General features: G+C 46.9%; 1 protein-coding gene across 2 annotated transcripts in view; it reads left to right on the top strand.

Moving 5' to 3' along the window:
* Positions 1–8,990: 8,990 nt before the first annotated feature.
* The window catches only part of FHL1 (four and a half LIM domains 1), a 32,790-nt gene continuing 29,025 nt past the window's right edge, over positions 8,991–12,755 (top strand). Inside the window, exon 1 of one of the 2 annotated variants that reach the window (XM_054839009.1) lies at positions 8,991–9,172. The gene's annotated coding sequence lies outside the window, so the exon portion shown is untranslated. The remainder of the gene's footprint in view (positions 9,173–12,755) is intronic. The other variant, XM_054839010.1, reaches the window with a different exon arrangement.

Raw genomic sequence — 12,755 nt, 5'->3', positions numbered from 1 at the left:
ATCCATTGGCCACCCCGGGAGTGGATCTGACCCAGGACACCGAGACAGTGGGGATTATGGTCTGGCTGAAAGTCTTGGACCACAACAAGCAGGACAGTTAATACCTGGACTTCTGTGGCTGGCCATGCTCCTGATGCAGCAGAATGAGTAAAGCCGAGGCACAGTGTGTAAATATTTATAGCCCAGTTACCAGGTTTCATGTTTGGCCAGTCGGGCTTGGCTCCTACCACTTGATGTTTGTGGCTCTGAGTTGCCAAGGACACTCGCAGGGTTGCTCGAGGGGCAGAAACCTCTCTGAAGGGAGCCGGGGGCGTTGCTGCGGCACTTCTCCGAGGCAGCGGGGCCAGCCTGGCAGCACCCAGGGCTCCGGCCGACTTGTTTCAGCAGCGAGAGCTGGTTCTGGCTGTGGTGCCACATCACAGCAGCACCCACTGCACCCACGCAGCACCTGCATCCCAGCCAGCAGCTCTGGGAAGGGGCACATGAGGCACTGATGAGCCCCCAAACGTTCTTCTAGCAGCATTTTTCACCGACCAGCTCAGGTGTGCGGGAAGGAGGTGGGAAGCGAATGCACAGCACCCGGTGCCCTTTTCCTCTTGGGGGACAGCTCTGTCACCCCTCGCTGTAGTGTGTTGCTCTCCTGAGAGAGGTTCGTTCATCAAAATCTAAACAGTCTCCGCATAACTCTCATGCTCTTCCTCAGAGCCAGAGTCTTTTATGTCAAATATTTTTCCCCGCTGTTGGTTCAGTTTCTTCTTCTGTTCCCAACCTTCGCTTGAGCTGCTGAGGGAAAAAAAAAATCACAATCTGTTTTTGCTGAAGATACTTATTTCAGTTTGGAAGTGGCAAGAAGACAGCTTCTCTATATCCATGCCTGTATCTGAGATCTTTCTCTTGGGTTTCTTTCAGCTTTGACTTCAAACCACCTTTAAATCACTTTTCTTTAGCAGAATTCAGCAAAGAAGTGAGCTCTCTCATTTTTGCATAAGAGATGATTCCCAGAAAACTTGGTTTAAACCAAAGAAAACACACCCATGCTCCCTTTGTGCCAACTGAACTAAATCAGTTGAAAATCCCATCTGTATTGGAAGGAGAGCAAAAGTCCAGCACAGATAAATCTCCTTCACAGCCGGGTATCATGTCTAAAATCTTTTGGTAGAGAAAGCTGCCTGGCAGCTATTTACTGCAGCTCCTTCAGCACACTGAGCTCAGGAAATTGCATTCATAATTTCCTTAGTGCCAAATGGTTTGTAATTTTCCCATGACTATTCCTTTTTTTTTTGTTGTTTGTGAAACAAAACCTTTGAAAAGCACACACAGATTTACTTTTTGCCTAACTATGAAGCTAACATGAAGCGTATAGTTTAAGGGGATACTTGATTTGTTTGACATAGGGAATAAAAAAAATATTGTTTGGCATAAGGAATAAAACCCCCCAACCTTATTTGTGACTAAGCCTTCAGTAAATAGCCTTGTAATTTTAATACACGGTTTTTTTAGCAAAGGGAAAATTGATCTGACAGAAAAAGTAAAATGCTCATGTAGCTTGTGCTGTCGGACACAAGGAACAAGCAGGAAGCTCTGACTCTGTGTTATCATCAGCGCAGGCCTGAGTAAGAAGTATGATTCCCAGCACATTTATATACAAGAAAAAGACTCAACTCATTCAGCCAGAGGCACTTGGGTCTGGTGAGCTGGGACAGATCACATCCACGTCCTTGGACAAGCAGCTTCTTTCTCCACTTTGTGCCGGTGTAGCCATGGGCACCACCTGGGCAGTTTAGGCGGGTACCCTGAAGCACACCAAACCGAAGCCTCTGCATAGGCTTCAGCTGCCATTAACTATCTTACTAAATTAGACTTTCACTGGCATTAATTGTGGGTCACACAAAATCGCTGTGCAAAGAGCCAGCAGACTGTCGATTAAGACTCCCCAGCTTGATGCTTTGTTTTTAGAAGATGTGGACACACTGACAGCGGGTGGTGGAGGGGGCTGGGGTGTGATTCTTGCGTCCCGTCCCATATCTGAGCAGAGTGGAGTGGAAGAGGCTGTGGCAGCAGAGGAGGGTTGTGGGAGTCTCTTGCAGTGATGCCATGTCTCCAGCTCTGCTTTTTGAACCTGAATCTTCTCCACGGGGTGCTTTTATGTCTGACAGCTCGCCTTCTTTCTACCTGTCTGTTGTCACTGCAAAGCTTGCATTTTAAATAGAAGCCAAGCCACTCACAGTCTTTGATAACACACCTCCCTAGGAAAGCTATGGGAAGCAAAAATTGCTGTTATGTCTTTTTGTAGACATGGGAACCTGAAGCATAGTGAGACAAGGTGAACCCCTCCAGCCTGGTGATGCAGACAGGGCAAAGGACACCAAACTAGCTAAGCAAGGGGCTGCAGGCACTTTCTGGAGTATGTCCATTGCACAGCCAGCAGCCCTGGAGCCGGGCAGGTAGCACTCGAGGGACAGATGTTATGTGACTCAACCAAAGTCAAGCAAGAAGTTTGTACTACAACAAGGAATTTAATTTTGGTCCCTTGAGCTGTAAGTCCCAGCCCATGCTGCATCTATTGCTTCTCATGTTCGTTGCCACCATCTAACCCAGTCATATGTGTTTCTTCATGGTCCTCAGCTTTCTAATTGATTTGATTTTAGCTGCAGACTCAAGCAAAATGAAATTTGTCATGCTTCGAAAACCTCCGCTGCTATTAAAACATTTATTTTGCTTATGTTAGCCTGTGGGTACCTTGAATGAATTTTTTTCTGAGACTAAAATCTAAAGCTAAAATTAATAAAGGGGCCTAATTTCAATCTGATGCCTGGAAGCCATCTTTTCAAATCTGGAACGTGAAAATCCTGGTGAGCCTGACACCAAAAAAAGACCACTGTTAGAGTAATTATGTATAGTAAGAAAAAGATAAACATATTTTAGGTGTCCATAACACATAACATCACAAATCTCATTGCTGTTAGTATCCTTTGTTAAATCTCTCTGGATATGTATCCACCCAGCAACTCATAATCGATAAAGACCAAGCTGACCAACAACCAAACCTCATCTCAAATTTTATCTGTTTTGCTTATGAAAATACTCAAATATTTGATGGATTTCAGTTATTGTTTAACAGCTGGCCATGGTGTTTGCTGGAAGGGCCAAAGTCTGGAAACACTTAAGCAAATTGTGACCCAGCAGTTGTTGAAGTCAATGGAAACTTACTTGACTTCAGCAGACCGTGGCTGAAAAATTTTAGTCATAGCTGTAGTTCTGCAGGAGCAAAGTTGTTTGTTTCCCCAGACTACTCCCCGTGCTTCAGTCTGTGGGCTCTGCTCAGGGTGAGATAGGGTCTACACAAACCACGAGACCAGATGAGGTTGGTGTATGGGGATGGAGAGGCAGAGTTGTGCACGCTCGCAGGGCTACCATGTCCCATGGGTGCATGCCCAGGTGGAGTGATGCCCGTGGCCGCAACCTGCCTGCTGCTCCCACAGCCCTGCCTGTGATCCAGCAGGCAGCGGAAATGACACTGGGATCCAGCGCACGAATGTGGACGGAAATGCTGAGGTTCAAATGACCGTGGAGCAGAAAACCTCAAGGCCTACCCTTGGCAGAAAACCTGGCGTGTTTGAACGGCCCCCTGCAGACTACAGATAAATAGCTGTGACCACTGCCAACATTCCTTGAAAACTTACATGGTTGCTGGAAAGACGGTTTGAAACCTTTGTTTCTGTTGCCTGGTCAAACTGTAGCCTTGCTGGGCTGGAGAGTCAACAGATGGGTCCATTTTTGTGGGGCCCCGGTACATCATCTTTTATAAATGGGAGTCACCTTTGTAATTTTCCATGCACAAGAGGAGCAACTTGTACTGGGAGAAGCATTTTGGCCTCTGCCAAAGGACACCAAGCGAGCTGACACGGCTGCTCCTCTTAATCTGATAGCTGAGCCATCCCTGCAGTTGCTTTTTAAAGGTGGGAACAATCTCCAGCTAGAGCCTCTCTCAATGTGCAGATTCTGGTGTCACTCAGGAAAATCTGAGTAGCAGCGATGCCTTGAATAACGCGGTCACTGTAATTACTCACAGGCTTATTTGATAGTGGTCTTTCAGCAGGTGATTGTCCAGCTTTCTAAAGTCTCTTTTGATCTGTTGATCCAGGTTTGCTGATGGTATTGTGGGGCTATGCCGCAGGCGTATTTTGACACTAAATGGTGGAATGCTGAGTAGTTTTATGCATGTCACCCAATACAACCACAATCCTTTTTTTGTGTCTTGCTGTTTCGCCCACTAAATTCAGAACTTCCTACTCCATCCTTTGCTGGTTTGCACAGCCACTGATGAAGACGAATCCATTGATGTCGCTCAGCTGCAATTTAACCCCTCACCCCCATGCATGTATGTGATTTCCAAACCGCACAGGTAGGAAGGATTACAGTGGGTGCAAAGACAGAGAGCTGACTGACGCCTGATTTTTTTTTGCAGAGGTGCATTTGGCAGCCTGGTTGCTCCCCACCAAGGATCGCAGCACCCCTAAGGTACGTGGCCGACAGGTTGCAATGCTTTCGTTTGTATCGACTTGGAAAGCAGCACATGATGTGTTTAAACTCTGTGGAAAAAGGGTTTACATCACTGATGTTTTAACCACACTGTTATAAAAACCCCCACAGCCCCACCCTTCCTTACTCCCGGAGAGGAATGACTCTGAAATGGTTCAGCTTTTCCATTACTTCGCCTGCCTGGAGACTCTTTGCTAATGACCTGCGAGGTAATTAGCCAGTGGCAGGTGAGCCCCAGCTGCCTGCAGGGACAGGGTTCAATTTGGCCACAAGTTATCCCTCATGGGAACAAAATGGTGGGACGGTTCAGAGGCTGCTGTATTTCTTTCCTGGTGTTTCTTTTTTTTTTTGCCCACCCCTCCTTTTCTCTTGGATCTCTTGACTCACCTCACTGCAGGGCACTGTGTCTGCCTCTGTGCATCCGGGGCTAAAAACAACCTTTGGAGAAGTCGGAGGACAGCTTGAGGAGTGAGCCATCACCGAGGCCTTGAGGGATCAGCTTTCTGACACAACTCTTCTCCTTCCAGCTTTTTGTCCAGGAGCCCTGTGTGGGTCACGGGTGCTTTATACACCAGTGGGAAAACAACCAGCCCAAAACAGGGCATGACTCTGGCTTCTACATGGAGTCATGGACAGTCATGCAGATGGTGCAGAAGCAGCATGGGAGCACCCAGCACGTGTAGATGCCTCTGTCAGGAAGGTTTCCCACTCTCAGAGGCTGGTGAGAGGAGGTGGTTGTGTTTATACAGACAAAGTCTGTCACTTAGGCACATAATGGGGCAGTGACCCTGGGGAGCTAGTGCGAGTGGGGAGGTGAGAGGGTTTGTGATGGTGCCTTGTCCCCAAAACGGCTGCATCCCTCAGGCTGCAATACTGGAAGGGGAAAAAGGAGTTCCTCCTGGCTGTTTTGGATGAAAGGGCAATGTTGCTTGTGAGAAAGGAGGTCTATCTGGAGAGGGTTAATGAGAGGCAGTGGTAATTGCCTTCATCTGGAGCTGAGGAGGGAGCAGGGGCAGCTGAGGTGGGAAGGAAGGGTTGAGGTACCAGCCCTGCATGCTGGAGGAAGAGGATGGGAGGTCATCCCTGTTGGCATGGTGAGTTGCTGTGGCTCTGCGTGGTCATGGTGTCCCACAGAGAACAGGTGAGTGGGGCAGCCCTGTCCTCTCATGTGGGGTGGTTGATACCACTATTGGCCCTGGCCAAGGGATGCCATGTCTGCGGTATGTCACCCCCAGTCCCAGCCTGGGTGCATGAAAATCATTCTGCATGGGTTCACCCCAAAATGTATGTGGCTTCTTTCCACAGAGCATCAACTTGCAAAAATGGGCCCCATTGTGAGGAAGAGTTTCCTCCCCTCTGTGGCTCCAGAGTGGTTTAATGAAAACAGCATGGAGACCCAAAGGCTGATGCAAAACCCATCTTTCTTCACTGATGTGGACAAGCCTGTGCTCTGAGGTGAGCCCTTTGCTTCGGGGTAGCGTCCTGCTCCATGGGGATTCTTGCAGAGTGCTTGGCTGTAGAGCAGCCTCCCTGCATGGCTCTATGAGCTCCACCATTTCCAAATAAAGTTTCCTAGCAGTTAGATTTGAGTGAGTAATTCAACCGACTCGGTTTTAAGTGCTTCTGCTCATAGTTCATTTTGTTTGGATAACTAGTCAAGGATATATTGGAGCATTGGAGTCTTTTTTTTATTTATTTTATTTATTGTGTTTGCCAGAAATCAATGTGCATAGTAACTGATGATATTCCTTAGCGAGCAATGGTGACAGCATGGGGTTGACTCAGAGTTGTCTCAATCCTTTGAAATGAGTTGTCATTCTTGCAGTTTATTCTTGTTTAATCCAATGCTTTGGCAGAGATTTTTATAGCGCTATACTGTATCTGTAATACAGCAATGTCCAAGTGCCTTTCCTTGACTCCAGTTGCTTGCTATCCTTGCTCTCTAAATCATCTTCTGTTCTTTTCCAAACAGAATAAAGCTGCTGTTGTGATATGCATGAGGTTAAGAGTGCTTAAATTCTTCTCTGTCAGGTATACTGGTCATTTTAAGTCTGCAGATTTAAGGTCTGATCCTGCAAATGCTCACTGGCTGTCAGGAGCAGCAATATTGAAGGTGGAGTAGAGTAGTTGCTCTGCGCCACGTGCCTTTGCAGACCTTTATTCTGCTGCTTTTTTCTGGATTCTGCTCATGGGGCCAGCCGGGGAAGCCAAAGGGGATCTGTAGGATCCGGTCTTGAGCTGTAATCCAATGAGAGCAATGAGTTACTCAAATAGCAACTTGCTCATCTGTAATCAGGGAGAGGTATGTTAAATAGATCAATTTGGTATTTAGCTACTACTCTATCAGGCTGACAGATATGCTGCCTTAGAGTTCTTTTTGATGTAGCTGGTGTTTGGGATTTGGCAGTGAAATCTCTAGTTTGTGTTGCATGTGGAAGGCATCTAATATTTTAAAAAAGAAGCAGAGGATCCTGATAGCAGCCTGATGATGTTTTCTGCAGATATGGGATACTTGTTATGCTGCTGGTGGGCTGCAGGTACCTGTTGTCTGGCTTGCTTGCTTGCTTACTAGCGCACTTGTGCTTCTCCAGGATGTAGAAAGTGGTCGTGATCTGCCAAGGTGCAGGGTCAGTCCCCAAATGTTCCTATGGTGGCAGGCACCATGACCGGTCTCTGCCGAAGGGGCACTAACGAAGTTCCACTGGTACAGGTGCTCCTGGAACGGGGCCCTTGGCACTCTTGTGTCCTCCTGCTTCTGCTTACGGCCAGAAGCATGAAGGCTCCTTCCTTTGAAGGCAGAAACCCTGCAGGACGAGGCTGCAGAGTAACTTGCTCATGGTCACATTTCCCTACAGCTGTGCAACACCTAGTTTGTCTTTATATCCCTGCACTCTACAACTCCGGTGTCTCCTGGAGCTCAATATAATTGGGAATGTTCTGTCTGAATGCCCCATCCTTGAGGGGTCTTAGACTCTGCGTTTTTCTTATGCGTCCCAGAGCTCTGCAGCTGCAATCACGTAAGCACCATTGTGCCTCGGGGGCAAGGGGCTTTTGCTAATGTTCTTGTTGGTCTGATGGTTGGTTACAGCCAGCTACTAGAGAAGAGGTCTTGCTGATGGCAAAAAAGTTTTATGCTTCTTGGGAGAGCTGTTGGAAAAACAAGCTAGAAATGGGTATTTGGATTCCTTTGAAAATCAAATGTAAACTTCAGTCCATAATGATAAATAATGTTGGTGTTTCACATCTGTGTTTTATGCATGCCTGAAGTTGCTCTTGGCAAGTGGTGACAGCCTGAGCCTTGAACCTCAGGGCAACCAAATATTCTCGTCCCTACTAGGAACGCTGTTAATATTGATGATGTGGTGTTGGAAGAATCTGTGGGACTTACCCGTTGAATAGAGACACACAGAAATACAAATGCTTTTGTAAAGAAAGTGTGTTTGCTCTTATGCAATGTTTGTTTCATTTTACTAAACCAACAGAAATTCCTTGGCCCAAGTATAATGATCTGGTTTCCAGGGATACCAGTGGTGCATCCAGCACACCCACCAGGATGCCCAGCCTCTCCTGCCAAAAGTCAGAAGCTCTGTGGCTCTTGTAGGCACCACAAAAACCTATTTGTAGTGCAAGAGCTCTAACCCTAGCACCTCCTGTTAAAAAACAAACTTACTTACCTGCTGGACCATGTATCCAATAGCAGAAGCATGGAAGAAAGTAGGACAAATTTCAAAGACATAAGAGCAGGAAAAAAGGAGGGGGAAGAGATGTGAATGTTGTCAGATTTGTCTAGTGTGGTGCAGCACAAATAGGCAGATTTGTTTAAAAATAGGAATGACTTGCTACCTGATAGTACTTTTTCTCATGTCTGCTTTGAAGAAAATACTCCTCTTTGGCATCATTTTTGCTGTGCTCTCTTCAGCTGGGTCCTTCCCTCCCTGCAGGCTGCTGGCTTGAAACACATCCCTTCTGTTTGTTTTCTATCCTGGAAACTCTGTCTGTGAACCTGAAGGTGACACACATTGTAACAGAGCTGCCAGAAAAAGCTTTAGCTTTGGGAGAGGGTAGCTTGGACAGGATGGGAGGCTGGTGACAAATCCTCCCGCAAAGTTTTTGTGCCACATTTTCTTTGCATGAAACAGTCTGGGAGCGTGACTCCTAGCACTTTGGGGGTAGCAGGGCTTTGCTCAGCATGGTGAATCCCGTGGGTCCCAGTAACCGCACTTTGCTGTTGTGGGGAAGCAGGGAAACAGCTATGCTGGCAAAGTGCTGTCGCTGGTTGGGGTTTTCCCCGCCATGGACCGTGAGAGGCCCTGGGAGGAGCAGGCTGTTCCCCCCTTCCAGCTGCTCCCCAGGCAGGAACAGTGCTATTGGCTGGACTGATTTTTTTTTTTTTTTTTTGCAACACACCTCCCTGCTATAAGTGGCAAAGCAGCCGCTGTCCTGCCAGCTGGACACCCCAGCCCAGCCGCGTTGCCTCCGCGAGGCTGGAGGCACGGCCCTGGACTGAAGCTCTCCCGCGTCCGTCCCACTGCCGAGGCGTTGTGCACAGCCGCACGCAGAGTTCAGTCCATCCCTTCCCTCCTCCAGGCAGCAGCCGCCTCGCAGCAGCTCCCAGGCTCTCCGGCAGCCAGTAAGCACATGCCTCTGTCTCTCTCCCTCTCGAGCATCATCTCGCTGAGCGGGGCAGGGAGCGTTTCAGCATCCCATACTTCGCAGATCTTTGGATTTCAGGGCTTGTGCTGGGTCTTTTCTCTGCTGGGGAAGGGTTTTTGAGAGCAGGGCTGGGGGAAACGGGAAGTCTGCGAGTGTATAATGCACTACTAAACCACTCTTTTAGCAAGCAGTTTCTTTATGGATCACAGAGTCAACCTCAGAAACTGCCTCCGTTTTAGAGGGTGGTTTGGGGGTGGAATTTATCTAAATTCTTGCTTCTGATTTCTCTTGCATCCTCTTTTTCTGATACACGTATTCCCTCCTGGAAGGTGGTGGCTTTGAAAGTACAGGCAGCCACTGGGGTATAAATATAGCTTTTCTCTTTGCTCCCCAATCAAGTGGCTCTGTAGGGAGTGTTTGCAGTGGTACAGAGCTGTGTAGGAGCTGTCAGCAGTTTGTTTTCCCAGGCAGGTGATCAGATGTGCCCGTTTAAAGCTTTTAATGACAGCTGGGGAGGAAATAGTTAAAGCAGTGGCTGTTTCATGGGCTCTCAGGTGATGTGATGCTCTCAGAAAGTGAGGACTGATACCCTCTGAATCGTGGGAGCAGGCTGGCAGTAACAAAATTGGGGAGTATGGAAATGCAAAGTTTTACTTAATAATTATCACATCTTCCTCCTTCTTTCTATATCATGGAGTATCAGGCAGTTGCAGAGTTTCTGACGAGCCACGCTTGCAGCTGTCCCCATGTGAATGCAAACACCTTTATCTTTATGCAAATACTGCACCCTTGTATCTATCTGGGTTTGTGGAATCACTTGCATGAGTGAAACTATTTGCTCATGCGTTTGCAAGATGGGTGTTTCTGTCATTAATCTTTTCTTTAGCAACTAGGTAAAAGATAAGTTAATGTGTGCGAGACTGGTCCAGTTTGTATTGTGTAAGCAGGGGCTAGTCTGTGGTTTAGAAATGGATGTGGCTGCTTTTTAAATCACTGAAAAATTATTACAACAATCTACCTACCAATTAGTCTCTTACCTTGTTTTGAGAGGAAGAGCATTTTTTTAAAAAACAACAACAAAAAACTTCTGAAAGGAAACTGATTAAATTCTTAAGCTGTGATGTATAAAGCAAATAACGGATCAAGCAACCAAATATGGCTTTAAAATTTAAACTCTTTTTTAATGATAAAAGCACGCACATACTTCAGTGACAACACCCTCTTATTTTCTTTTTTTTCCCCCCAAGTACAGCATTCTTGAATACAAACCAGTTCTTAATTTCTCCTTAAAGAGCTCAGTATATAAAAATTCATTCTTGACTAATACCTGCTGGAAAAATGTGAGTTAGGTGTTTCAGAGCTAACACCGCAAGTGCAAACCTTCCCCCCGCCAAGAGCTCAGTGCAAAAGAAAGTTAATTGCTCAGATTTTGGATTGTGGCTCTGAGGAACCAGTTCAGGGCCGGGGTTTTACAGCTGGTTTCTGACTTGCACTGCTCTCAGGCAGTTTTGGCTGGGGGAGGTCTGTAGGATTGGGCTCCAGAAGTGTTTCTGACAGGAGAAGTTATTCCCTGCTGTGAATGATGACCTGCCTCCACATATGCTGGTATAATTCTTTGCCTGGATGTAAATAATGGCAGCAGTTCAGAAGGAGGCAACATTTAGGGTACTCAAACACTTGAAAATAAACACTTTCCAGCCCATCTTGGCTGGCCTTTATTTCGGAAGCAGCCTTTCCATCGAACTGTACCATGAATGGAAAATCCAGACATATGGTACGAAGCAGCTGGTGGGAGCCCTGTCAGGTCCCTGTTAGCATCCATGAATAGGGGAACGATGCTATAGGATGTGCTTTAGCTCTGATCTAACCCCATATCCTGTGAATATGACTTACAGTCCACACCCTTTGCGCTAGGATATAACAAAAGCTTTAAGTGACTGCCTTCCTTATCCCCAAGAAGCAATTTACTTCCTTTTGTGTAATACCTATGTGAAAAGAGGGTAGTTCTGTGTTATAGGATATCCCATGGCCCTTTCTGTGCATGTGCGTGGAAATTTGTGCTCCTTTGGGGCGGTTTGGGTACCACAGCTGCCATCGCCTTCCCATCTCCGTCTTGGAAACATGTACTCACCGTCAGTACGTACAGCTCCTAGCGCTGGGTGGGAGCTGGGGCATGGCTGAAACTGCCAGTGGAGAAAACTAATGATGTGAGCCAGGAATAGTATCGTCCCCTCAGCAGTAGCCTGTGTGAAAGGTGTCCTTTTAAGTTTATTCCCTTCCGGGGGATGCACTGAGGGGATTTAGGTGTCAATTCCTTAAAGAACCTTGGAAAAATTCCTCTGATCTTTGCTGATGAGGTGATCCAGTCCAGCCTATGTTCAGCACTTTCCCTTTTTGTGGTGCTGCTTAGATGTGAAGTCCCAGCGGCATTAAATGCAGCAAGGAGAGCCTCACCACCAGCAACGTGCAAAGTTTGCTCAGGCTTGGGGTACGCTCCTAAATCAGAGCAGCTTCATGGAGAGCAATGGGCAAGTTCTGGCTGGCTGATGCCAGGCTTCCTCTGGGGTCACACTGAGGTGCAGATGTGTGCAGGGCTGAGCCATGCAGCTGGTGCCCACCTCTCACCCTCGTGAGACCATCGTCACCTTGCGCTCTGCATGCAAAGTAGCAAAGCTGAGATTTCAGATGCGATTCTGTAACTTTAGCCATGTGGAATCACTTTTGCTTGAAAAGGTAATGGAAATAATGTCTATACAATAAACCTTCCCTGACCTGTGATTTTATAATAAAAAATGCATTGTAAGTCAAAATACTTCAGCTTGATTCATTGGTATCTCTTTTTTTTAAAAATTTTTTTTTTATTTCTCTATTATGGATGATGCAGGCAGGGAGAGTAACAAAGCAGAAATGTCTGAGATCAGTCATTTCATGTCTGATTTTGGCAGAGGGAGTGTGGGAGGAAGAAAGAGACCTCATGTTTCATTTAGATACCCTGATTTGGAAAGGAGTTTTAAGCAGATGGCTCTTGAGACACTAGGACTCGAAAGGATTACATGCTATTTAGATAAACGCATGCTTCTACTTCTGCAGCATGGTTTTAGAAGAACTGTGGCATATATTCTGGCTTCGGTTCTTTTATCCCTGGGTCCAGTTAAAATCCTGTTTGCAGCCACTTGGCCGGGTGTAGGAGCAAAGGCACTGGGGCTTCCCTGGGGTTCAGGACAGGATGTAGCCCAGCGTGTTTTGACTCCCTGATGTGCTTTGACTGGGGCAGTGCAGGGCCAACTCTGGGGATGTCACCCCAGCTGCCTTCTGTGGGAATGAATTGGAGCTGAGAGGCCGAGGCTGGCCTGTGATGAACGTTTCTCCCTGCTAACCCTCTGCCTGTATCCAAAGGGAGCCTGCAGGCTCAGCAAAAATACTGCGGAAATTGGGCTCTGAAACGGTGTGTAAATGGGTGGAATAAAGTCCCTTAAAGAAGGATTATGAGTTTCTTGGTGCAAGAAAGTAGTCCTGTGGTGTCTAGAGGCAGTCACAAAGTTGGGCTAAAATGAGGTCTG

This window comes from Grus americana, chromosome 12, assembly GCF_028858705.1.
Source record: "Grus americana isolate bGruAme1 chromosome 12, bGruAme1.mat, whole genome shotgun sequence".
Taxonomy (NCBI): domain Eukaryota; kingdom Metazoa; phylum Chordata; class Aves; order Gruiformes; family Gruidae; genus Grus; species Grus americana.
Note: the sequence above shows the minus strand (reverse complement) of the source record. Positions and strands in the feature narration are given on the sequence as shown.